The sequence below is a fragment of the Ips typographus genome, linkage group LG2, assembly GCF_016097725.1.
Source record: "Ips typographus isolate SLU linkage group LG2, UJ_Ityp_2.0, whole genome shotgun sequence".
Classification (NCBI taxonomy): domain Eukaryota; kingdom Metazoa; phylum Arthropoda; class Insecta; order Coleoptera; family Curculionidae; genus Ips; species Ips typographus.
In genome coordinates, this window is record NC_138423.1 from 29,522 (window position 1) to 52,401 (window position 22,880).

Here is a 22,880-nt window from a genome sequence, read left to right on the forward strand (position 1 = left end):
GAATTACTACCTTATTTGACAAGTTACGTCAAAATGTCATAGAAAACAAAAGATAGAGCAGATTTCAAGCTTTCCAAAAATATTCCCCCATGATTCGATTGATTGCACCGTTTGGCCGCTAGAGGGCGTCAAAGTTCCTTCACCATAAAATCACATATTTTTTGACACACGTCGCTTTGACCCTGAATTACTCCCTTATTTGACAAGTTACGTCAAAATGTCATAGAAAACAAAAGATAGAGCAGATTTCAATCTTTCCAAAAATATCCCCCCATGACTCGATTGATTGCACCGTTTGGCCGCTAGAGGGCGTCAAAATTCCTTCACCATAAAATCACATATTTTTTGACACACGTCGCTTTGACCCTGAATTACTCCCTTATTTGACAAGTTACGTCAAAATGTCATAGAAAACAAAAGATAGAGCAGACTTCAATCTTTCCAAAAATATCCCCCCATGACTCGATTGATTGCACCGTTTGGCCGCTAGAGGGCGTCAAAGTTCCTTCACCATAAAATCACATATTTTTTGACACACGTCGCTTTGACCCTGAATTACTCCCTTATTTGACAAGTTACGTCAAAATGTCATAGAAAACAAAAGATAGAGCAGATTTCAAGCTTCCCAAAAATATCCCCCCACGATTCGATTGATTGCACCGTGCAACAAACAATACACTAGGTTCACATCTGCTCGTGGAAGATGTGGCAACATAGGGCACAGTCTCAACTGACACTACTGACAGTCGGCGGCTAAACATTTTGAGGTTAGGAATTTTAAAAAATTTAAAAACAGCAAAAACTACAAACAGAAGAAATAAAAACTTAATTTAGGATTGTTTAAGTGTATTAATTAGTGTTGCATCACTTGGTAGTAAACAAACCAATCAAACTTTGGCTTGGGAACAACCACATTCAATTTTAATTATCTGGAGTTTTAAGTTAAGAGCACTGGAGGTGCATTCAAACAAGTGGTCATTAACAGCCCAATCCATAAAATTTGCAAGAAACGAAAGGCAGGCAATGTGTGTCCAATCCTGGAGACTATTAGGAAGTTCTTGCAGTTTGGTGATGATGTAGCAGTGTTTTAACTTACAACAGAATTGTTGCTGTTTTAACAACTTGCTTTTGTGATTTAATTTGCTTATTTAGGTATTTTCTTTTGTAAATTTACTCAGCAGCATTAAATACATATCAATTTTGTTTTGTTGTGTGATTTATTTAACATGTTCAGTTCAACAATTTATTGTACCAAAGAGCAGGTAGGTAAATTATCTAATTTTATGAAGAAAACTAGACTTTTGATAAAAAATAAACTCTTCTTAAAGATTTTATTTGTATATTTCATAATGAATACAATTAAAATAGTAATTTAACCTACTACCTATCTGATGTAAAATACTGTATTTAACAGTAGCACCATCTGTTTCTAGCCTTATAGGTAGTCAGAGAAGTATAGGCAAGGGGGGCTAATTCTGTAAAATAATGGCATTTGATCAAATTTACATATTAAGTAACATAGTTAGGTACCTATGTCCTATATCTTTCTAATGTTACCTGAAATATTTCAACACTCTGCATATGGATTTTGACAACACCATTATAACCATTGCTTCAAACACCTTTCGTTGTTCAGTCACCAGGAGTCTTTTACAGCAGCCGTTGATAATGGGACCCTTTCAAAGCATGATAAGCAAACTCCAGAAAGGTACCTACCTGAAACATAAGCTATTTAGTATTAGCAGCTCATTAAAAGGTAGGGGCCTTCCTTTTTATAATATTAGGTAAATCACCTTGTCAGCATCCATGTTTCTTTGATTGAGAAACAACCACTGGCTTGAATAAACTTGGTTCTTGGGACTAAGTAAATAGGTACCTATATGCATGGGCTGTTTCATTGTGATTGTGTGTTTTTTATTAGAAAAGGCATTCTTTTCTGTTTTCCTTCAGAATGTTTCACTGGGCCCCTTGATAGTTGCAAAGTGTAGGTGGGTGGCATTTTCAAAACTCTCTTCCCGAAACATACACACACAACACACACACACACATTATCTAGGTACCTATCTAGTATCGCAGTAGTTACATCGAAATATTGTAAAATTTACATCAAAAATAAAACATTTCGCTTTGTTTACTACCTATTAATTTGCCAACGATGGCGGCCGATGACGTCAAAATTCTATCGCGCTCGGAACGCACGTAATAGACAAGAAAGGCAAATGATGACGTAACCGCGACGGGAAAAAAATGGACCATATCATAGAAAACAAAAAATATCCCCACATGAGTTGATTGATAACACCGTTTGGCCGATCTCGAACTAAGTGACAGCTACTGTCATTTTGACAGCTGGAATGGATTCCTCGTCCCCAAATTAGTCGAAAATGAGTACCATCAACCCTAGTGAAATCGGACTGGTTTTGACGTTATTAGCTGTCAAAGTGACAGAATAACAATAATGCATCTCAAGTGCGTTTTTTATCAAAACAAATCGAGTGAAGGGTGGTTTTTGGCTAATTTTGGGGCGCCCAATCCATTGGTGAAATCACTTTTTTGATATCTCCACAAATCGCCAGTGTCTCGAATTGAGTGACAGCTACTGGCATTTTGACAGCTGGAATGGATTCCCCGTCCCCAAATTAGTGAAATCGGACTGGTTTTGACGTTATTAGCTGTCAAAGTGACAGATTAACAATAATGCATCTCAAGCGCGTTTTTTATCAAAACAAAACGAGTGAAGGGTGGTTTTTGGCTAATTTTGGGGCGCCCAATCCATTGGTGAAATCACTTTTTTGATATCTCCACAAATCGCCAGTGTCTCGAATTGAGTGACAGTTACTGTCATTTTGACAGCTGGAATGGATTCGCCGTCCCCAAATTAGTCGAAAATGAGTACCATCAAGCCTAGTGAAATCGGACTGGTTTTGACGTTATTAGCTGTCAAAGTGACCGGAACAAAACGTGTGTGAACTCGCGCCAGGATACAAAATTAAAAATTAGCGAGCGTCTTGGAAAACGGAGGTGCGAACGACAATTTGCGACGTTGCCAAGTCTCATCATATCACCCATGTTTTGAAGCAGTCTATGTTATGTTTTGAAATGTGATTAATAAAAATAAGTAGTTTTCACCAATATCATCGAATAATCTAATATAGAAGTGTGCAGCTATAAAAGGAATATGTTGATTTAAAATGGTAGGAGCGGGTATGGCAACGCCGCGGTAATTAGTAATTTCTTGTTTACGTTTTGTTGTAACGAAAATAATTCCCATATCTCTATTATTTTGGTTGCCGGTAGAAGAGGCCGACCGCCAAGAAAACCTAGAGAAGAGAGAAGACTTAGGTTAGGTTGAATAATTTTAGAATAGTTCAGAGACTAGATGACTTGTGATAATTTTATGGCTACAATAAATGTTACTTTATGTTCAGCCCTTAGTTTTTGAGCTTTTCTAAGTGAGTAACCCTCTACGAACGATTCCGCACGCCTAATAGGTACCTATACTATTTTTCAATAAAACTGTAAACTTTAATGGCCTGTTTTTCATATGTTAGGTATGTTATTACTTAGGTGATAAAATTAGATAGTTTTGTCTAATATTATTTAAATTTTTAGGAGTGAAGTTATAGGTAGTCAACTTTAATTTGACTAGAGTTTCAACAGAGCCACAAATGTTGAACCACCCTATAAACTAGGATTCATTTAGGTACTACTGCTGCTAAAAATGTCTATTTCCTATAAGGTGGAATTAACTTTAAACATTTTTAGCAAGCTTGAGAAACATTTGTCAGAGTCTGTTCTGAACACTGCTTCAGAAACAGGATCTATAAAAAGTGTTGTGGGCCCAACCAAAAGGTAAATAATAAAATTAGCTTAGTATTTGGGTGATTATAATGTAAAAATAGTATATTTTATTAGGTAAATAAATAGGAAAATAGTAAGATACGTATTGGAGTAGAAGTGATCTTGGTTCAACAGCAAGTTTGCAGAAACCGGTCAATGGATCGTTGGGATAAAAGTTGAAGTACTTTGTCCAGAAAAGCTGGTAGGTAGCTTCTGACTCCTATTGATGTATGTTGTCCTTGTACCATAGTCGCAATCCTTTTCGACCCCCCCATTCAGGGCTTCAGTGTCAGTAAATTACCACCATTTTCAGCAAGAATAGTGGCCAGTATAATCACATTGCATTGGGCATTTTGTTAACTGTATTAAATATGTCCTATTGGTTTGTTGTTCCGAAAACTAATAAACGACCTGGGGAGATCTGGTGTTGGTCCGTATACGTTTAATCCAGGTAGGTTCTATAATAACAAATTTTCTCCACTCTAGTTGGAATATTAACAATTATTATTATGTCATCTCTAATATCAACCCTTTTTGTTTTAGCATACTCCATCAGCCACACCAATAACCAGCACAGCCTGTAATTTTTATGATTCAATGTATTATAAGTAAGTGCATGCATTTTTAGGTGACAATACAAACAATCCTGGCTATTTAGTATAAATAATATAATAGTGGAAAAAATGCTATATTATCCATGGTTTAGACAGCATTTATTGACCTTATCTTCTCTCTTACAATAAAAGCTTCTGTCTGTCAAAACATTGGTTAATAATATACTATTTTTGTACTTATTTCACCTAATTTAAGGTCCTTTGGCATAAATATGCCCTTTGCTGTGCACTGGAGCAAATTAAACATTTGCCAAAAATGCGCTTTTTGTAAAAATAGCATATTTCTTGATACACGTCGCTCTGACCCTAAATTACTCCTTTATTTGACAAGTCTTTGACTTTGTTTGACAAATGTCATAGAAAACAAAAGATAGAGCAGACTTCAAGCTTTCCAAAAATATCCCCCCTAGAGTTGATTGATTGCACCGTTTGGCCGCTAGAGGGCTTCAAAGTTCCTTCACCATAAAATAACATATTTTGTGACACTCGTCGCTTTGACCCTGAATTACTCCCTTATTTGACAAGTTGTGTCAAAATGTCATAGAAAACAAAATATAGAGCAGATTTCAAGCTTCCCAAAAATATTCCCCCATGATTCGATTGATTGCACCGTTTGGCCGCTAGAGGGCGTCAAAGTTCCTTCACCATAAAATCACATATTTTTTGACACACGTCGCTTTGACCCTGAATTACTCCCTTATTTGACAAGTTACGTCAAAATGTCATAGAAAACAAAAGATAGAGCAGATTTCAATCTTTCCAAAAATATCCCCCCATGACTCGATTGATTGCACCGTTTGGCCGCTAGAGGGCGTCAAAATTCCTTCACCATAAAATCACATATTTTTGACACACGTCGCTTTGACCCTGAATTACTCCCTTATTTGACAAGTTACGTCAAAATGTCATAGAAAACAAAGATAGAGCAGACTTCAATCTTTCCAAAAATATCCCCCCATGACTCGATTGATTGCACCGTTTGGCCGCTAGAGGGCGTCAAAGTTCCTTCACCATAAAATCACATATTTTTTGACACACGTCGCTTTGACCCTGAATTACTCCCTTATTTGACAAGTTACGTCAAAATGTCATAGAAAACAAAAGATAGAGCAGATTTCAAGCTTCCCAAAAATATCCCCCCACGATTCGATTGATTGCACCGTGCAACAAACAATACACTAGGTTCACATCTGCTCGTGGAAGATGTGGCAACATAGGGCACAGTCTCAACTGACACTACTGACAGTCGGCGGCTAAACATTTTGAGGTTAGGAATTTTAAAAAATTTAAAAACAGCAAAAACTACAAACAGAAGAAATAAAAACTTAATTTAGGATTGTTTAAGTGTATTAATTAGTGTTGCATCACTTGGTAGTAAACAAACCAATCAAACTTTGGCTTGGGAACAACCACATTCAATTTTAATTATCTGGAGTTTTAAGTTAAGAGCACTGGAGGTGCATTCAAACAAGTGGTCATTAACAGCCCAATCCATAAAATTTGCAAGAAACGAAAGGCAGGCAATGGTGTCCAATCCTGGAGACTATTAGGAAGTTCTTGCAGTTTGGTGATGATGTAGCAGTGTTTTAACTTACAACAGAATTGTTGCTGTTTTAACAACTTGCTTTTGTGATTTAATTTGCTTATTTAGGTATTTTCTTTTGTAAATTTACTCAGCAGCATTAAATACATATCAATTTTGTTTTGTTGTGTGATTTATTTAACATGTTCAGTTCAACAATTTATTGTACCAAAGAGCAGGTAGGTAAATTATCTAATTTTATGAAGAAAACTAGACTTTTGATAAAAAATAAACTCTTCTTAAAGATTTTATTTGTATATTTCATAATGAATACAATTAAAATAGTAATTTAACCTACTACCTATCTGATGTAAAATACTGTATTTAACAGTAGCACCATCTGTTTCTAGCCTTATAGGTAGTCAGAGAAGTATAGGCAAGGGGGGCTAATTCTGTAAAATAATGGCATTTGATCAAATTTACATATTAAGTAACATAGTTAGGTACCTATGTCCTATATCTTTCTAATGTTACCTGAAATATTTCAACACTCTGCATATGGATTTTGACAACACCATTATAACCATTGCTTCAAACACCTTTCGTTGTTCAGTCACCAGGAGTCTTTTACAGCAGCCGTTGATAATGGGACCCTTTCAAAGCATGATAAGCAAACTCCAGAAAGGTACCTACCTGAAACATAAGCTATTTAGTATTAGCAGCTCATTAAAAGGTAGGGGCCTTCCTTTTTATAATATTAGGTAAATCACCTTGTCAGCATCCATGTTTCTTTGATTGAGAAACAACCACTGGCTTGAATAAACTTGGTTCTTGGGACTAAGTAAATAGGTACCTATATGCATGGGCTGTTTCATTGTGATTGTGTGTTTTTTATTAGAAAAGGCATTCTTTTCTGTTTTCCTTCAGAATGTTTCACTGGGCCCCTTGATAGTTGCAAAGTGTAGGTGGGTGGCATTTTCAAAACTCTCTTCCCGAAACATACACACACAACACACACACACACATTATCTAGGTACCTATCTAGTATCGCAGTAGTTACATCGAAATATTGTAAAATTTACATCAAAAATAAAACATTTCGCTTTGTTTACTACCTATTAATTTGCCAACGATGGCGGCCGATGACGTCAAAATTCTATCGCGCTCGGAACGCACGTAATAGACAAGAAAGGCAAATGATGACGTAACCGCGACGGGAAAAAAATGGACCATATCATAGAAAACAAAAAATATCCCCACATGAGTTGATTGATAACACCGTTTGGCCGATCTCGAACTAAGTGACAGCTACTGTCATTTTGACAGCTGGAATGGATTCCTCGTCCCCAAATTAGTCGAAAATGAGTACCATCAACCCTAGTGAAATCGGACTGGTTTTGACGTTATTAGCTGTCAAAGTGACAGAATAACAATAATGCATCTCAAGTGCGTTTTTTATCAAAACAAATCGAGTGAAGGATGGTTTTTGGCTAATTTTGGGGCGCCCAATCCATTGGTGAAATCACTTCTTTGATATCTCCACAAATCGCCAGTGTCTCGAATTGAGTGACAGCTACTGTCATTTTGACAGATGGAATGGATTCCCCGTCCCCAAATTAGTGAAATCGGACTGGTTTTGACGTTATTAGCTGTCAAAGTGACAGATTAACAATAATGCATCTCAAACGCGTTTTTTATCAAAACAAAACGAGTGAAGGGTGGTTTTTGGCTAATTTTGGGGCGCCCAATCCATTGGTGAAATTACTTCTTTGATATCTCCACAAATCGCCAGTGTCTCGAATTGAGTGACAGTTACTGTCATTTTGACAGCTGGAATGGATTCGCCGTCCCCAAATTAGTCGAAAATGAGTACCATCAAGCCTAGTGAAATCGGACTGGTTTTGACGTTATTAGCTGTCAAAGTGACCGGAACAAAACGTGTGTGAACTCGCGCCAGGATACAAAATTAAAAATAAGCGAGCGTCTTGGAAAACGGAGGTGCGAACGACAATTTGCGACGTTGCCAAGTCTCATCATATCACCCATGTTTTGAAGCAGTCTATGTTATGTTTTGAAATGTGATTAATAAAAATAAGTAGTTTTCACCAATATCATCGAATAATCTAATATAGAAGTGTGCAGCTATAAAAGAAATATGTTGATTTAAAATGGTAGGAGCGGGTATGGCAACGCCGCGGTAATTAGTAATTTCTTGTCTTGTTTACGTTTTGTGGTATCCGTATATTGCGAAAAAATCGTAGCTCTTTTATTTAAATTCGCAGGAAATTCGTTCCAACGCCATTCGAAAAAGCATAAAAAATACTACAAAATGAGTTAAAAATGGCCTCTGTAGCTCCTCCCGTTACCGAGATATTGAATTTCAAAAAGTACCTAAAAAACCTCTCTAATACCCCCCCATTCTTTAAATTTTTTTGAAAAGTGAAAAATTTTAAAGTGCTTTTTTTGTGCTTATTTCACCTAATTTAAGGTTCTTTTGTATAAATATGCCCTTTGCTGTGCATTGGAACCCTTATAGAGCAAAATAAAATTTGTCAAAATTGCACTTTTGACAAAAATTGATTTTTTTGTCTTTTTGAAAAATCGTAGCTCTTTTATTTAAATTCGCAGGAAATTCGTTCCAATGCCATTTGAAAAAGCATAGAAAATACTACAAAATGGGTTAAAAATGGCCTCTGTAGCTCCTCCCGTTACCGAGATATTGAATTTCAAAAAGTACCTAAAAAACCTCTCTAATACCCCCCCATTCTTTCAATTTTTTTGAAAAGTAAAAAATTTTAAAGTGCTTTTTTTGTGATTATTTCACCTAATTTAATGTTCTTTTGTATAAGTATGCCCTTTGCTGTGCATTGGAACCCTTATAGAGCAAAATAAAAAAATTGAAAATTTCGACAAAAAATGGCATTTTTCGAATTTTTTTTGGACGCTAGAACGCGTCAAAATTCTTTTACCCTAAAATCACATATTTTGGGACACACGTCGCTTTGACCCTAAATAACTCTCTTATTTGACAAGTTACGTCAAAATGTCATAGAAAACAAAAGATAGAGCAGATTTCAAGCTTTCTAAAAATGTCCCCCCTTGAGCTGATTGATAACACCGTTTGGACGCTAGAACGCGTCAAAATTCTTTCACCCTAAAATCACATATTTTGGGACACACCTTGCTTTGACCCTAAACAACTCTCTTATTTGACAAGTTACGTCAAAATATCATAGAAAACAAACGATAGAGCAGATTTCAAACTTTCTAAAAATGTCCCCCATCAGCTGATTGATAACACCGTTTGGACGCTAGAAGGCGTCAAATTTCCTTTACCATAATATCACATATTATATTGTAAATATTTTTCAGTCAGATTTCATGTCTCTTAATCCGGCCGAGTTCCTGGCAAAGAAATTTTACACAATTAACACAGTCAGTTAAAATGTTAAATTTTAGATCTAACTCTGTTAGTTTTTGAGATATCAAAAAACCGACTGCACCAGAGTCTTTTCCGGGACATTTTAATATAAAATGACACCGAGACGTCAACTGTAACTTGACAAATAAAAAAGTGGTATTTTTTGACAGTTCGAGGCCGCCATTTTGAATTTTGTGTCAAAATATTGACTTGCACCTCATTTTAAAGCAAATTTCACGTAGTTTCAAGAAATGTTAGACAAAATGGCGTCCCAGGCAGCCATTTTGAATTTTCGAATTGATAACGTCGTTTGGCTGCTAGAGGGCGTCAAAGTTCCTTCACCATAAAATAACATATTTTGTGACACTCGTTGCTTTGACCCTAAATTACTCCCTTATTTAACAAGATACGCCAAAATGTCATGACCCCACATTTTTGGAATCCTCATTCAATAACATAAAAAACCACTAGAAAATTTTGTACAGTCAGGGCGAAAAGCGGTATGAAGGTTTGAATAACTGTCAGGAACACAGTTTGAAAGGACAGACAGCAAGAAAGTCCAAATTATCACCGCTACACGCAAAATGCCGTGTATGGTTCATTTTTTTTCCGTGGCGCTTACGTCATCAAGAGCTCCGTCCGCCATATTGTCACGTTTAGGGGTGCGTAGTAAGGGATGGATGGTCGAGATCGAAACACTCAGGTCACAAGTAAGTAAGCCTCGTTTATTATAAAAATAAAGTAAGTAAGGTACCTATAAAGCGGCGGATGATATCTGGGGGTAATAAGGTATATTACCCGCAGATGAGATGGGCCAATACTGCAGTAATTGCCGTCGTGTGCATGAATGTAGGGGGAGGGCGAGTCTAGTTCAGCCCCGTAAAGGGTGACACGCAAGGTGCTCTTTAAGTTGCGAGAGAACCCTTCTCTTTTTAGAGACATGAATAAATACTTTTTTTTCAAAATCGGTCCGTTTAGGTATTACTGCAACAAACAATACACTAGGTTCACATCTGCTCGTGGAAGATGTGGCAACATAGGGCACAGTCTCAACTGACAGTCGGCGGCTAAACATTTTGAGGTTAGGAATTTTAAAAAATTTAAAAACAGCAAAAACTACAAACAGAAGAAATAAAAAGTTAATTTAGGGTTGTTTAAGTTTATTAATTAGTGTTGCAACACTTGGTGGTAAACAAACCAATCAAACTTTGGCTTGGGAACAACCACATTCAATTTTAATTATCTGGAAAGAGCACTGGAGCACTGAAGGTGCATTCAAAGGAGTCCTCATTAACAGCCCAATCCATAAAATTTGCAAGAAACGAAAGGCAGGCAATGTGTGTCCAATCCTGGAGACTATTAGGAAGTTCTTGCAGTTTGGTGATGATGTAGCAGTGTTTTAACTTACAACAGAATTGTTGCTGTTTTAAGAACTTGCTTTTGTGATTTAAATTGCTTATTTAGGTATTTTCTTTTGTAAATTTACTCAGCAGCATTAAATACATATCAATTTTGTTTTGTTGTGTGATTTATTTAACATGTTCAGTTCAACAATTTATTGTACCAAAGAGCAGGTAGGTAAATTATCTAATTTTATGAAGAAAACTAGACTTTTGATAAAAAATAAACTCTTCTTAAAGATTTTATTTGTATATTTCATAATGAATACAATTAAAATAGTAATTTAACCTACTACCTATCTGATGTAAAATACTGTATTTAACAGTAGCACCATCTGTTTCTAGCCTTATAGGTAGTCAGAGAAGTATAGGCAAGGGGGGCTAATTCTGTAAAATAATGGCATTTGATCAAATTTACATATTAAGTAACATAGTTAGGTACCTATGTCCTATATCTTTCTAATGTTACCTGAAATATTTCAACACTCTGCATATGGATTTTGACAACACCATTATAACCATTGCTTCAAACACCTTTCGTTGTTCAGTCACCAGGAGTCTTTTACAGCAGCCGTTGATAATGGGACCCTTTCAAAGCATGATAAGCAAACTCCAGAAAGGTACCTACCTGAAACATAAGCTATTTAGTATTAGCAGCTCATTAAAAGGTAGGGGCCTTCCTTTTTATAATATTAGGTAAATCACCTTGTCAGCATCCATGTTTCTTTGATTGAGAAACAACCACTGGCTTGAATAAACTTGGTTCTTGGGACTAAGTAAATAGGTACCTATATGCATGGGCTGTTTCATTGTGATTGTGTGTTTTTTATTAGAAAAGGCATTCTTTTCTGTTTTCCTTCAGAATGTTTCACTGGGCCCCTTGATAGTTGCAAAGTGTAGGTGGGTGGCATTTTCAAAACTCTCTTCCCGAAACATACACACACAACACACACACACACATTATCTAGGTACCTATCTAGTATCGCAGTAGTTACATCGAAATATTGTAAAATTTACATCAAAAATAAAACATTTCGCTTTGTTTACTACCTATTAATTTGCCAACGATGGCGGCCGATGACGTCAAAATTCTATCGCGCTCGGAACGCACGTAATAGACAAGAAAGGCAAATGATGACGTAACCGCGACGGGAAAAAAATGGACCATATCATAGAAAACAAAAAATATCCCCACATGAGTTGATTGATAACACCGTTTGGCCGATCTCGAACTAAGTGACAGCTACTGTCATTTTGACAGCTGGAATGGATTCCTCGTCCCCAAATTAGTCGAAAATGAGTACCATCAACCCTAGTGAAATCGGACTGGTTTTGACGTTATTAGCTGTCAAAGTGACAGAATAACAATAATGCATCTCAAGTGCGTTTTTTATCAAAACAAATCGAGTGAAGGGTGGTTTTTGGCTAATTTTGGGGCGCCCAATCCATTGGTGAAATCACTTTTTTGATATCTCCACAAATCGCCAGTGTCTCGAATTGAGTGACAGCTACTGGCATTTTGACAGCTGGAATGGATTCCCCGTCCCCAAATTAGTGAAATCGGACTGGTTTTGACGTTATTAGCTGTCAAAGTGACAGATTAACAATAATGCATCTCAAGCGCGTTTTTTATCAAAACAAAACGAGTGAAGGGTGGTTTTTGGCTAATTTTGGGGCGCCCAATCCATTGGTGAAATCACTTTTTTGATATCTCCACAAATCGCCAGTGTCTCGAATTGAGTGACAGTTACTGTCATTTTGACAGCTGGAATGGATTCGCCGTCCCCAAATTAGTCGAAAATGAGTACCATCAAGCCTAGTGAAATCGGACTGGTTTTGACGTTATTAGCTGTCAAAGTGACCGGAACAAAACGTGTGTGAACTCGCGCCAGGATACAAAATTAAAAATTAGCGGGCGTCTTGGAAAACGGAGGTGCGAACGACAATTTGCGACGTTGCCAAGTCTCATCATATCACCCATGTTTTGAAGCAGTCTATGTTATGTTTTGAAATGTGATTAATAAAAATAAGTAGTTTTCACCAATATCATCGAATAATCTAATATAGAAGTGTGCAGCTATAAAAGGAATATGTTGATTTAAAATGGTAGGAGCGGGTATGGCAACGCCGCGGTAATTAGTAATTTCTTGTTTACGTTTTGTTGTAACGAAAATAATTCCCATATCTCTATTATTTTGGTTGCCGGTAGAAGAGGCCGACCGCCAAGAAAACCTAGAGAAGAGAGAAGACTTAGGTTAGGTTGAATAATTTTAGAATAGTTCAGAGACTAGATGACTTGTGATAATTTTATGGCTACAATAAATGTTACTTTATGTTCAGCCCTTAGTTTTTGAGCTTTTCTAAGTGAGTAACCCTCTACGAACGATTCCGCACGCCTAATAGGTACCTATACTATTTTTCAATAAAACTGTAAACTTTAATGGCCTGTTTTTCATATGTTAGGTATGTTATTACTTAGGTGATAAAATTAGATAGTTTTGTCTAATATTATTTAAATTTTTAGGAGTGAAGTTATAGGTAGTCAACTTTAATTTGACTAGAGTTTCAACATCAGAGCCACAAATGTTGAACCACCCTATAAACTAGGATTCATTTAGGTACTACTGCTGCTAAAAATGTCTATTTCCTATAAGGTGGAATTAACTTTAAACATTTTTAGCAAGCTTGAGAAACATTTGTCAGAGTCTGTTCTGAACACTGCTTCAGAAACAGGATCTATAAAAAGTGTTGTGGGCCCAACCAAAAGGTAAATAATAAAATTAGCTTAGTATTTGGGTGATTATAATGTAAAAATAGTATATTTTATTAGGTAAATAAATAGGAAAATAGTAAGATACGTATTGGAGTAGAAGTGATCTTGGTTCAACAGCAAGTTTGCAGAAACCGGTCAATGGATCGTTGGGATAAAAGTTGAAGTACTTTGTCCAGAAAAGCTGGTAGGTAGCTTCTGACTCCTATTGATGTATGTTGTCCTTGTACCATAGTCGCAATCCTTTTCGACCCCCCCATTCAGGGCTTCAGTGTCAGTAAATTACCACCATTTTCAGCAAGAATAGTGGCCAGTATAATCACATTGCATTGGGCATTTTGTTAACTGTATTAAATATGTCCTATTGGTTTGTTGTTCCGAAAACTAATAAACGACCTGGGGAGATCTGGTGTTGGTCCGTATACGTTTAATCCAGGTAGGTTCTATAATAACAAATTTTCTCCACTCTAGTTGGAATATTAACAATTATTATTATGTCATCTCTAATATCAACCCTTTTTGTTTTAGCATACTCCATCAGCCACACCAATAACCAGCACAGCCTGTAATTTTTATGATTCAATGTATTATAAGTAAGTGCATGCATTTTTAGGTGACAATACAAACAATCCTTGCTATTTAGTATAAATAATATAATAGTGGAAAAAATGCTATATTATCCATGGTTTAGACAGCATTTATTGACCTTATCTTCTCTCTTACAATAAAAGCTTCTGTCTGTCAAAACATTGGTTAATAATATACTATTTTTGTACTTATTTCACCTAATTTAAGGTCCTTTGGCATAAATATGCCCTTTGCTGTGCACTGGAGCAAATTAAACATTTGCCAAAAATGCGCTTTTTGTAAAAATAGCATATTTCTTGATACACGTCGCTCTGACCCTAAATTACTCCTTTATTTGACAAGTCTTTGACTTTGTTTGACAAATGTCATAGAAAACAAAAGATAGAGCAGACTTCAAGCTTTCCAAAAATATCCCCCCTAGAGTTGATTGGTCATACCGCTTGGCCGCTGAAGGGCGTCAAAATTCATTCACCATAAAATCACATATTTTTTGACACGTCGCTTTGACCCTAAATTACTCCCTTATTTGACAAGTTATGTCAAAATGTCATAGAAAACAAAATATAGAGCAGATTTCAAGCTTCCCAAAAATATCGCCCCATGGTTCGATTGATTGCACCGTTTGGCCGCTAGAGGGCTTCAAAGTTCCTTCACCATAAAATAACATATTTTGTGACACTCGTCGCTTTGACCCTGAATTACTACCTTATTTGACAAGTTATGTCAAAATGTCATAGAAAACAAAATATAGAGCAGATTTCAAGCTTCCCAAAAATATCGCCCCATGGTTCGATTGATTGCACCGTTTGGCCGCTAGAGGGCTTCAAAGTTCCTTCACCATAAAATAACATATTTTGTGACACTCGTCGCTTTGACCCTGAATTACTACCTTATTTGACAAGTTACGTCAAAATGTCATAGAAAACAAAAGATAGAGCAGATTTCAATCTTTCCAAAAATATCCCCCCATGACTCGATTGATTGCACCGATTGGCCGCTAGAGGGCGTCAAAATTCCTTCACCATAAAATCACATATTTTTTGACACACGTCGCTTTGACCCTGAATTACTCCCTTATTTGACAAGTTACGTCAAAATGTCATAGAAAACAAAAGATAGAGCAGACTTCAATCTTTCCAAAAATATCCCCCCATGACTCGATTGATTGCACCGTTTGGCCGCTAGAGGGCGTCAAAGTTCCTTCACCATAAAATCACATATTTTTTGACACACGTCGCTTTGACCCTGAATTACTCCCTTATTTGACAAGTTACGTCAAAATGTCATAGAAAACAAAAGATAGAGCAGATTTCAAGCTTCCCAAAAATATCCCCCCACGATTCGATTGATTGCACCGTGCAACAAACAATACACTAGGTTCACATCTGCTCGTGGAAGATGTGGCAACATAGGGCACAGTCTCAACTGACACTACTGACAGTCGGCGGCTAAACATTTTGAGGTTAGGAATTTTAAAAAATTTAAAAACAGCAAAAACTACAAACAGAAGAAATAAAAACTTAATTTAGGATTGTTTAAGTGTATTAATTAGTGTTGCATCACTTGGTAGTAAACAAACCAATCAAACTTTGGCTTGGGAACAACCACATTCAATTTTAATTATCTGGAGTTTTAAGTTAAGAGCACTGGAGGTGCATTCAAACAAGTGGTCATTAACAGCCCAATCCATAAAATTTGCAAGAAACGAAAGGCAGGCAATGTGTGTCCAATCCTGGAGACTATTAGGAAGTTCTTGCAGTTTGGTGATGATGTAGCAGTGTTTTAACTTACAACAGAATTGTTGCTGTTTTAACAACTTGCTTTTGTGATTTAATTTGCTTATTTAGGTATTTTCTTTTGTAAATTTACTCAGCAGCATTAAATACATATCAATTTTGTTTTGTTGTGTGATTTATTTAACATGTTCAGTTCAACAATTTATTGTACCAAAGAGCAGGTAGGTAAATTATCTAATTTTATGAAGAAAACTAGACTTTTGATAAAAAATAAACTCTTCTTAAAGATTTTATTTGTATATTTCATAATGAATACAATTAAAATAGTAATTTAACCTACTACCTATCTGATGTAAAATACTGTATTTAACAGTAGCACCATCTGTTTCTAGCCTTATAGGTAGTCAGAGAAGTATAGGCAAGGGGGGCTAATTCTGTAAAATAATGGCATTTGATCAAATTTACATATTAAGTAACATAGTTAGGTACCTATGTCCTATATCTTTCTAATGTTACCTGAAATATTTCAACACTCTGCATATGGATTTTGACAACACCATTATAACCATTGCTTCAAACACCTTTCGTTGTTCAGTCACCAGGAGTCTTTTACAGCAGCCGTTGATAATGGGACCCTTTCAAAGCATGATAAGCAAACTCCAGAAAGGTACCTACCTGAAACATAAGCTATTTAGTATTAGCAGCTCATTAAAAGGTAGGGGCCTTCCTTTTTATAATATTAGGTAAATCACCTTGTCAGCATCCATGTTTCTTTGATTGAGAAACAACCACTGGCTTGAATAAACTTGGTTCTTGGGACTAAGTAAATAGGTACCTATATGCATGGGCTGTTTCATTGTGATTGTGTGTTTTTTATTAGAAAAGGCATTCTTTTCTGTTTTCCTTCAGAATGTTTCACTGGGCCCCTTGATAGTTGCAAAGTGTAGGTGGGTGGCATTTTCAAAACTCTCTTCCCGAAACATACACACACAACACACACACACACATTATCTAGGTACCTATCTAGTATCGCAGTAGTTACATCGAAATATTGTAAAATTTACATCAAAAATAAAACATTTCGCTTTGTTTACTACCTATTAATTTGCCAACGATGGCGGCCGATGACGTCAAAATTCTATCGCGCTCGGAACGCACGTAATAGACAAGAAAGGCAAATGATGACGTAACCGCGACGGGAAAAAAATGGACCATATCATAGAAAACAAAAAATATCCCCACATGAGTTGATTGATAACACCGTTTGGCCGATCTCGAACTAAGTGACAGCTACTGTCATTTTGACAGCTGGAATGGATTCCTCGTCCCCAAATTAGTCGAAAATGAGTACCATCAACCCTAGTGAAATCGGACTGGTTTTGACGTTATTAGCTGTCAAAGTGACAGAATAACAATAATGCATCTCAAGTGCGTTTTTTATCAAAACAAATCGAGTGAAGGGTGGTTTTTGGCTAATTTTGGGGCGCCCAATCCATTGGTGAAATCACTTTTTTGATATCTCCACAAATCGCCAGTGTCTCGAATTGAGTGACAGCTACTGGCATTTTGACAGCTGGAATGGATTCCCCGTCCCCAAATTAGTGAAATCGGACTGGTTTTGACGTTATTAGCTGTCAAAGTGACAGATTAACAATAATGCATCTCAAGCGCGTTTTTTATCAAAACAAAACGAGTGAAGGGTGGTTTTTGGCTAATTTTGGGGCGCCCAATCCATTGGTGAAATCACTTTTTTGATATCTCCACAAATCGCCAGTGTCTCGAATTGAGTGACAGTTACTGTCATTTTGACAGCTGGAATGGATTCGCCGTCCCCAAATTAGTCGAAAATGAGTACCATCAAGCCTAGTGAAATCGGACTGGTTTTGACGTTATTAGCTGTCAAAGTGACCGGAACAAAACGTGTGTGAACTCGCGCCAGGATACAAAATTAAAAATTAGCGGGCGTCTTGGAAAACGGAGGTGCGAACGACAATTTGCGACGTTGCCAAGTCTCATCATATCACCCATGTTTTGAAGCAGTCTATGTTATGTTTTGAAATGTGATTAATAAAAATAAGTAGTTTTCACCAATATCATCGAATAATCTAATATAGAAGTGTGCAGCTATAAAAGGAATATGTTGATTTAAAATGGTAGGAGCGGGTATGGCAACGCCGCGGTAATTAGTAATTTCTTGTTTACGTTTTGTTGTAACGAAAATAATTCCCATATCTCTATTATTTTGGTTGCCGGTAGAAGAGGCCGACCGCCAAGAAAACCTAGAGAAGAGAGAAGACTTAGGTTAGGTTGAATAATTTTAGAATAGTTCAGAGACTAGATGACTTGTGATAATTTTATGGCTACAATAAATGTTACTTTATGTTCAGCCCTTAGTTTTTGAGCTTTTCTAAGTGAGTAACCCTCTACGAACGATTCCGCACGCCTAATAGGTACCTATACTATTTTTCAATAAAACTGTAAACTTTAATGGCCTGTTTTTCATATGTTAGGTATGTTATTACTTAGGTGATAAAATTAGATAGTTTTGTCTAATATTATTTAAATTTTTAGGAGTGAAGTTATAGGTAGTCAACTTTAATTTGACTAGAGTTTCAACATCAGAGCCACAAATGTTGAACCACCCTATAAACTAGGATTCATTTAGGTACTACTGCTGCTAAAAATGTCTATTTCCTATAAGGTGGAATTAACTTTAAACATTTTTAGCAAGCTTGAGAAACATTTGTCAGAGTCTGTTCTGAACACTGCTTCAGAAACAGGATCTATAAAAAGTGTTGTGGGCCCAACCAAAAGGTAAATAATAAAATTAGCTTAGTATTTGGGTGATTATAATGTAAAAATAGTATATTTTATTAGGTAAATAAATAGGAAAATAGTAAGATACGTATTGGAGTAGAAGTGATCTTGGTTCAACAGCAAGTTTGCAGAAACCGGTCAATGGATCGTTGGGATAAAAGTTGAAGTACTTTGTCCAGAAAAGCTGGTAGGTAGCTTCTGACTCCTATTGATGTATGTTGTCCTTGTACCATAGTCGCAATCCTTTTCGACCCCCCCATTCAGGGCTTCAGTGTCAGTAAATTACCACCATTTTCAGCAAGAATAGTGGCCAGTATAATCACATTGCATTGGGCATTTTGTTAACTGTATTAAATATGTCCTATTGGTTTGTTGTTCCGAAAACTAATAAACGACCTGGGGAGATCTGGTGTTGGTCCGTATACGTTTAATCCAGGTAGGTTCTATAATAACAAATTTTCTCCACTCTAGTTGGAATATTAACAATTATTATTATGTCATCTCTAATATCAACCCTTTTTGTTTTAGCATACTCCATCAGCCACACCAATAACCAGCACAGCCTGTAATTTTTATGATTCAATGTATTATAAGTAAGTGCATGCATTTTTAGGTGACAATACAAACAATCCTTGCTATTTAGTATAAATAATATAATAGTGGAAAAAATGCTATATTATCCATGGTTTAGACAGCATTTATTGACCTTATCTTCTCTCTTACAATAAAAGCTTCTGTCTGTCAAAACATTGGTTAATAATATACTATTTTTGTACTTATTTCACCTAATTTAAGGTCCTTTGGCATAAATATGCCCTTTGCTGTGCACTGGAGCAAATTAAACATTTGCCAAAAATGCGCTTTTTGTAAAAATAGCATATTTCTTGATACACGTCGCTCTGACCCTAAATTACTCCTTTATTTGACAAGTCTTTGACTTTGTTTGACAAATGTCATAGAAAACAAAAGATAGAGCAGACTTCAAGCTTTCCAAAAATATCCCCCCTAGAGTTGATTGGTCATACCGCTTGGCCGCTGAAGGGCGTCAAAATTCATTCACCATAAAATCACATATTTTTTGACACGTCGCTTTGACCCTAAATTACTCCCTTATTTGACAAGTTATGTCAAAATGTCATAGAAAACAAAATATAGAGCAGATTTCAAGCTTCCCAAAAATATCGCCCCATGGTTCGATTGATTGCACCGTTTGGCCGCTAGAGGGCTTCAAAGTTCCTTCACCATAAAATAACATATTTTGTGACACTCGTCGCTTTGACCCTGAATTACTACCTTATTTGACAAGTTATGTCAAAATGTCATAGAAAACAAAATATAGAGCAGATTTCAAGCTTCCCAAAAATATCGCCCCATGGTTCGATTGATTGCACCGTTTGGCCGCTAGAGGGCTTCAAAGTTCCTTCACCATAAAATAACATATTTTGTGACACTCGTCGCTTTGACCCTGAATTACTACCTTATTTGACAAGTTACGTCAAAATGTCATAGAAAACAAAAGATAGAGCAGATTTCAATCTTTCCAAAAATATCCCCCCATGACTCGATTGATTGCACCGATTGGCCGCTAGAGGGCGTCAAAATTCCTTCACCATAAAATCACATATTTTTTGACACACGTCGCTTTGACCCTGAATTACTCCCTTATTTGACAAGTTACGTCAAAATGTCATAGAAAACAAAAGATAGAGCAGACTTCAATCTTTCCAAAAATATCCCCCCATGACTCGATTGATTGCACCGTTTGGCCGCTAGAGGGCGTCAAAGTTCCTTCACCATAAAATCACATATTTTTTGACACACGTCGCTTTGACCCTGAATTACTCCCTTATTTGACAAGTTACGTCAAAATGTCATAGAAAACAAAAGATAGAGCAGATTTCAAGCTTCCCAAAAATATCCCCCCACGATTCGATTGATTGCACCGTGCAACAAACAATACACTAGGTTCACATCTGCTCGTGGAAGATGTGGCAACATAGGGCACAGTCTCAACTGACACTACTGACAGTCGGCGGCTAAACATTTTGAGGTTAGGAATTTTAAAAAATTTAAAAACAGCAAAAACTACAAACAGAAGAAATAAAAACTTAATTTAGGATTGTTTAAGTGTATTAATTAGTGTTGCATCACTTGGTAGTAAACAAACCAATCAAACTTTGGCTTGGGAACAACCACATTCAATTTTAATTATCTGGAGTTTTAAGTTAAGAGCACTGGAGGTGCATTCAAACAAGTGGTCATTAACAGCCCAATCCATAAAATTTGCAAGAAACGAAAGGCAGGCAATGTGTGTCCAATCCTGGAGACTATTAGGAAGTTCTTGCAGTTTGGTGATGATGTAGCAGTGTTTTAACTTACAACAGAATTGTTGCTGTTTTAACAACTTGCTTTTGTGATTTAATTTGCTTATTTAGGTATTTTCTTTTGTAAATTTACTCAGCAGCATTAAATACATATCAATTTTGTTTTGTTGTGTGATTTATTTAACATGTTCAGTTCAACAATTTATTGTACCAAAGAGCAGGTAGGTAAATTATCTAATTTTATGAAGAAAACTAGACTTTTGATAAAAAATAAACTCTTCTTAAAGATTTTATTTGTATATTTCATAATGAATACAATTAAAATAGTAATTTAACCTACTACCTATCTGATGTAAAATACTGTATTTAACAGTAGCACCATCTGTTTCTAGCCTTATAGGTAGTCAGAGAAGTATAGGCAAGGGGGGCTAATTCTGTAAAATAATGGCATTTGATCAAATTTACATATTAAGTAACATAGTTAGGTACCTATGTCCTATATCTTTCTAATGTTACCTGAAATATTTCAACACTCTGCATATGGATTTTGACAACACCATTATAACCATTGCTTCAAACACCTTTCGTTGTTCAGTCACCAGGAGTCTTTTACAGCAGCCGTTGATAATGGGACCCTTTCAAAGCATGATAAGCAAACTCCAGAAAGGTACCTACCTGAAACATAAGCTATTTAGTATTAGCAGCTCATTAAAAGGTAGGGGCCTTCCTTTTTATAATATTAGGTAAATCACCTTGTCAGCATCCATGTTTCTTTGATTGAGAAACAACCACTGGCTTGAATAAACTTGGTTCTTGGGACTAAGTAAATAGGTACCTATATGCATGGGCTGTTTCATTGTGATTGTGTGTTTTTTATTAGAAAAGGCATTCTTTTCTGTTTTCCTTCAGAATGTTTCACTGGGCCCCTTGATAGTTGCAAAGTGTAGGTGGGTGGCATTTTCAAAACTCTCTTCCCGAAACATACACACACAACACACACACACACATTATCTAGGTACCTATCTAGTATCGCAGTAGTTACATCGAAATATTGTAAAATTTACATCAAAAATAAAACATTTCGCTTTGTTTACTACCTATTAATTTGCCAACGATGGCGGCCGATGACGTCAAAATTCTATCGCGCTCGGAACGCACGTAATAGACAAGAAAGGCAAATGATGACGTAACCGCGACGGGAAAAAAATGGACCATATCATAGAAAACAAAAAATATCCCCACATGAGTTGATTGATAACACCGTTTGGCCGATCTCGAACTAAGTGACAGCTACTGTCATTTTGACAGCTGGAATGGATTCCTCGTCCCCAAATTAGTCGAAAATGAGTACCATCAACCCTAGTGAAATCGGACTGGTTTTGACGTTATTAGCTGTCAAAGTGACAGAATAACAATAATGCATCTCAAGTGCGTTTTTTATCAAAACAAATCGAGTGAAGGGTGGTTTTTGGCTAATTTTGGGGCGCCCAATCCATTGGTGAAATCACTTTTTTGATATCTCCACAAATCGCCAGTGTCTCGAATTGAGTGACAGCTACTGGCATTTTGACAGCTGGAATGGATTCCCCGTCCCCAAATTAGTGAAATCGGACTGGTTTTGACGTTATTAGCTGTCAAAGTGACAGATTAACAATAATGCATCTCAAGCGCGTTTTTTATCAAAACAAAACGAGTGAAGGGTGGTTTTTGGCTAATTTTGGGGCGCCCAATCCATTGGTGAAATCACTTTTTTGATATCTCCACAAATCGCCAGTGTCTCGAATTGAGTGACAGTTACTGTCATTTTGACAGCTGGAATGGATTCGCCGTCCCCAAATTAGTCGAAAA

The 22,880-nt window shown here is 36.4% G+C and overlaps 9 long non-coding RNA genes across 9 annotated transcripts; 4 read left to right on the forward strand and 5 right to left on the reverse strand.

The window, feature by feature from the left end:
• Window positions 1-1,319: 1,319 nt before the first annotated feature.
• LOC145724017 (uncharacterized) lies at window positions 1,320-2,054 on the reverse strand. The gene is made up of 2 exons (XR_014176905.1): window positions 1,558-2,054; window positions 1,320-1,475 (listed from the first exon to the last, which is right to left on the reverse strand). It is a non-coding gene; the product is annotated as an uncharacterized LOC145724017 (long non-coding RNA).
• Window positions 2,055-2,575: 521 nt separating this feature from the next.
• LOC145724020 (uncharacterized) lies at window positions 2,576-4,617 on the forward strand. The gene is made up of 2 exons (XR_014176908.1): window positions 2,576-3,551; window positions 3,613-4,617. It is a non-coding gene; the product is annotated as an uncharacterized LOC145724020 (long non-coding RNA).
• Window positions 4,618-5,433: 816 nt separating this feature from the next.
• Window positions 5,434-10,912, forward strand: LOC145724586 (uncharacterized). The gene is made up of 2 exons (XR_014177048.1): window positions 5,434-6,037; window positions 10,790-10,912. It is a non-coding gene; the product is annotated as an uncharacterized LOC145724586 (long non-coding RNA).
• Window positions 6,273-7,007, reverse strand: LOC145724584 (uncharacterized). The gene is made up of 2 exons (XR_014177046.1): window positions 6,511-7,007; window positions 6,273-6,428 (listed from the first exon to the last, which is right to left on the reverse strand). It is a non-coding gene; the product is annotated as an uncharacterized LOC145724584 (long non-coding RNA).
• A 116-nt stretch (window positions 10,913-11,028) lies between the features above and the next one.
• On the reverse strand, window positions 11,029-11,763 carry LOC145724583 (uncharacterized). The gene is made up of 2 exons (XR_014177045.1): window positions 11,267-11,763; window positions 11,029-11,184 (listed from the first exon to the last, which is right to left on the reverse strand). It is a non-coding gene; the product is annotated as an uncharacterized LOC145724583 (long non-coding RNA).
• Window positions 11,764-12,284: 521 nt separating this feature from the next.
• LOC145724585 (uncharacterized) lies at window positions 12,285-14,329 on the forward strand. Its single transcript, XR_014177047.1, has 2 exons — window positions 12,285-13,200; window positions 13,322-14,329. It is a non-coding gene; the product is annotated as an uncharacterized LOC145724585 (long non-coding RNA).
• A 1,840-nt stretch (window positions 14,330-16,169) lies between these two features.
• On the reverse strand, window positions 16,170-16,904 carry LOC145724686 (uncharacterized). Its single transcript, XR_014177062.1, has 2 exons — window positions 16,408-16,904; window positions 16,170-16,325 (listed from the first exon to the last, which is right to left on the reverse strand). It is a non-coding gene; the product is annotated as an uncharacterized LOC145724686 (long non-coding RNA).
• A 521-nt stretch (window positions 16,905-17,425) lies between these two features.
• LOC145724687 (uncharacterized) lies at window positions 17,426-19,470 on the forward strand. The gene is made up of 2 exons (XR_014177063.1): window positions 17,426-18,341; window positions 18,463-19,470. It is a non-coding gene; the product is annotated as an uncharacterized LOC145724687 (long non-coding RNA).
• Window positions 19,471-21,310: 1,840 nt separating this feature from the next.
• Window positions 21,311-22,045, reverse strand: LOC145724109 (uncharacterized). The gene is made up of 2 exons (XR_014176926.1): window positions 21,549-22,045; window positions 21,311-21,466 (listed from the first exon to the last, which is right to left on the reverse strand). It is a non-coding gene; the product is annotated as an uncharacterized LOC145724109 (long non-coding RNA).
• Window positions 22,046-22,880: the final 835 nt, after the last annotated feature.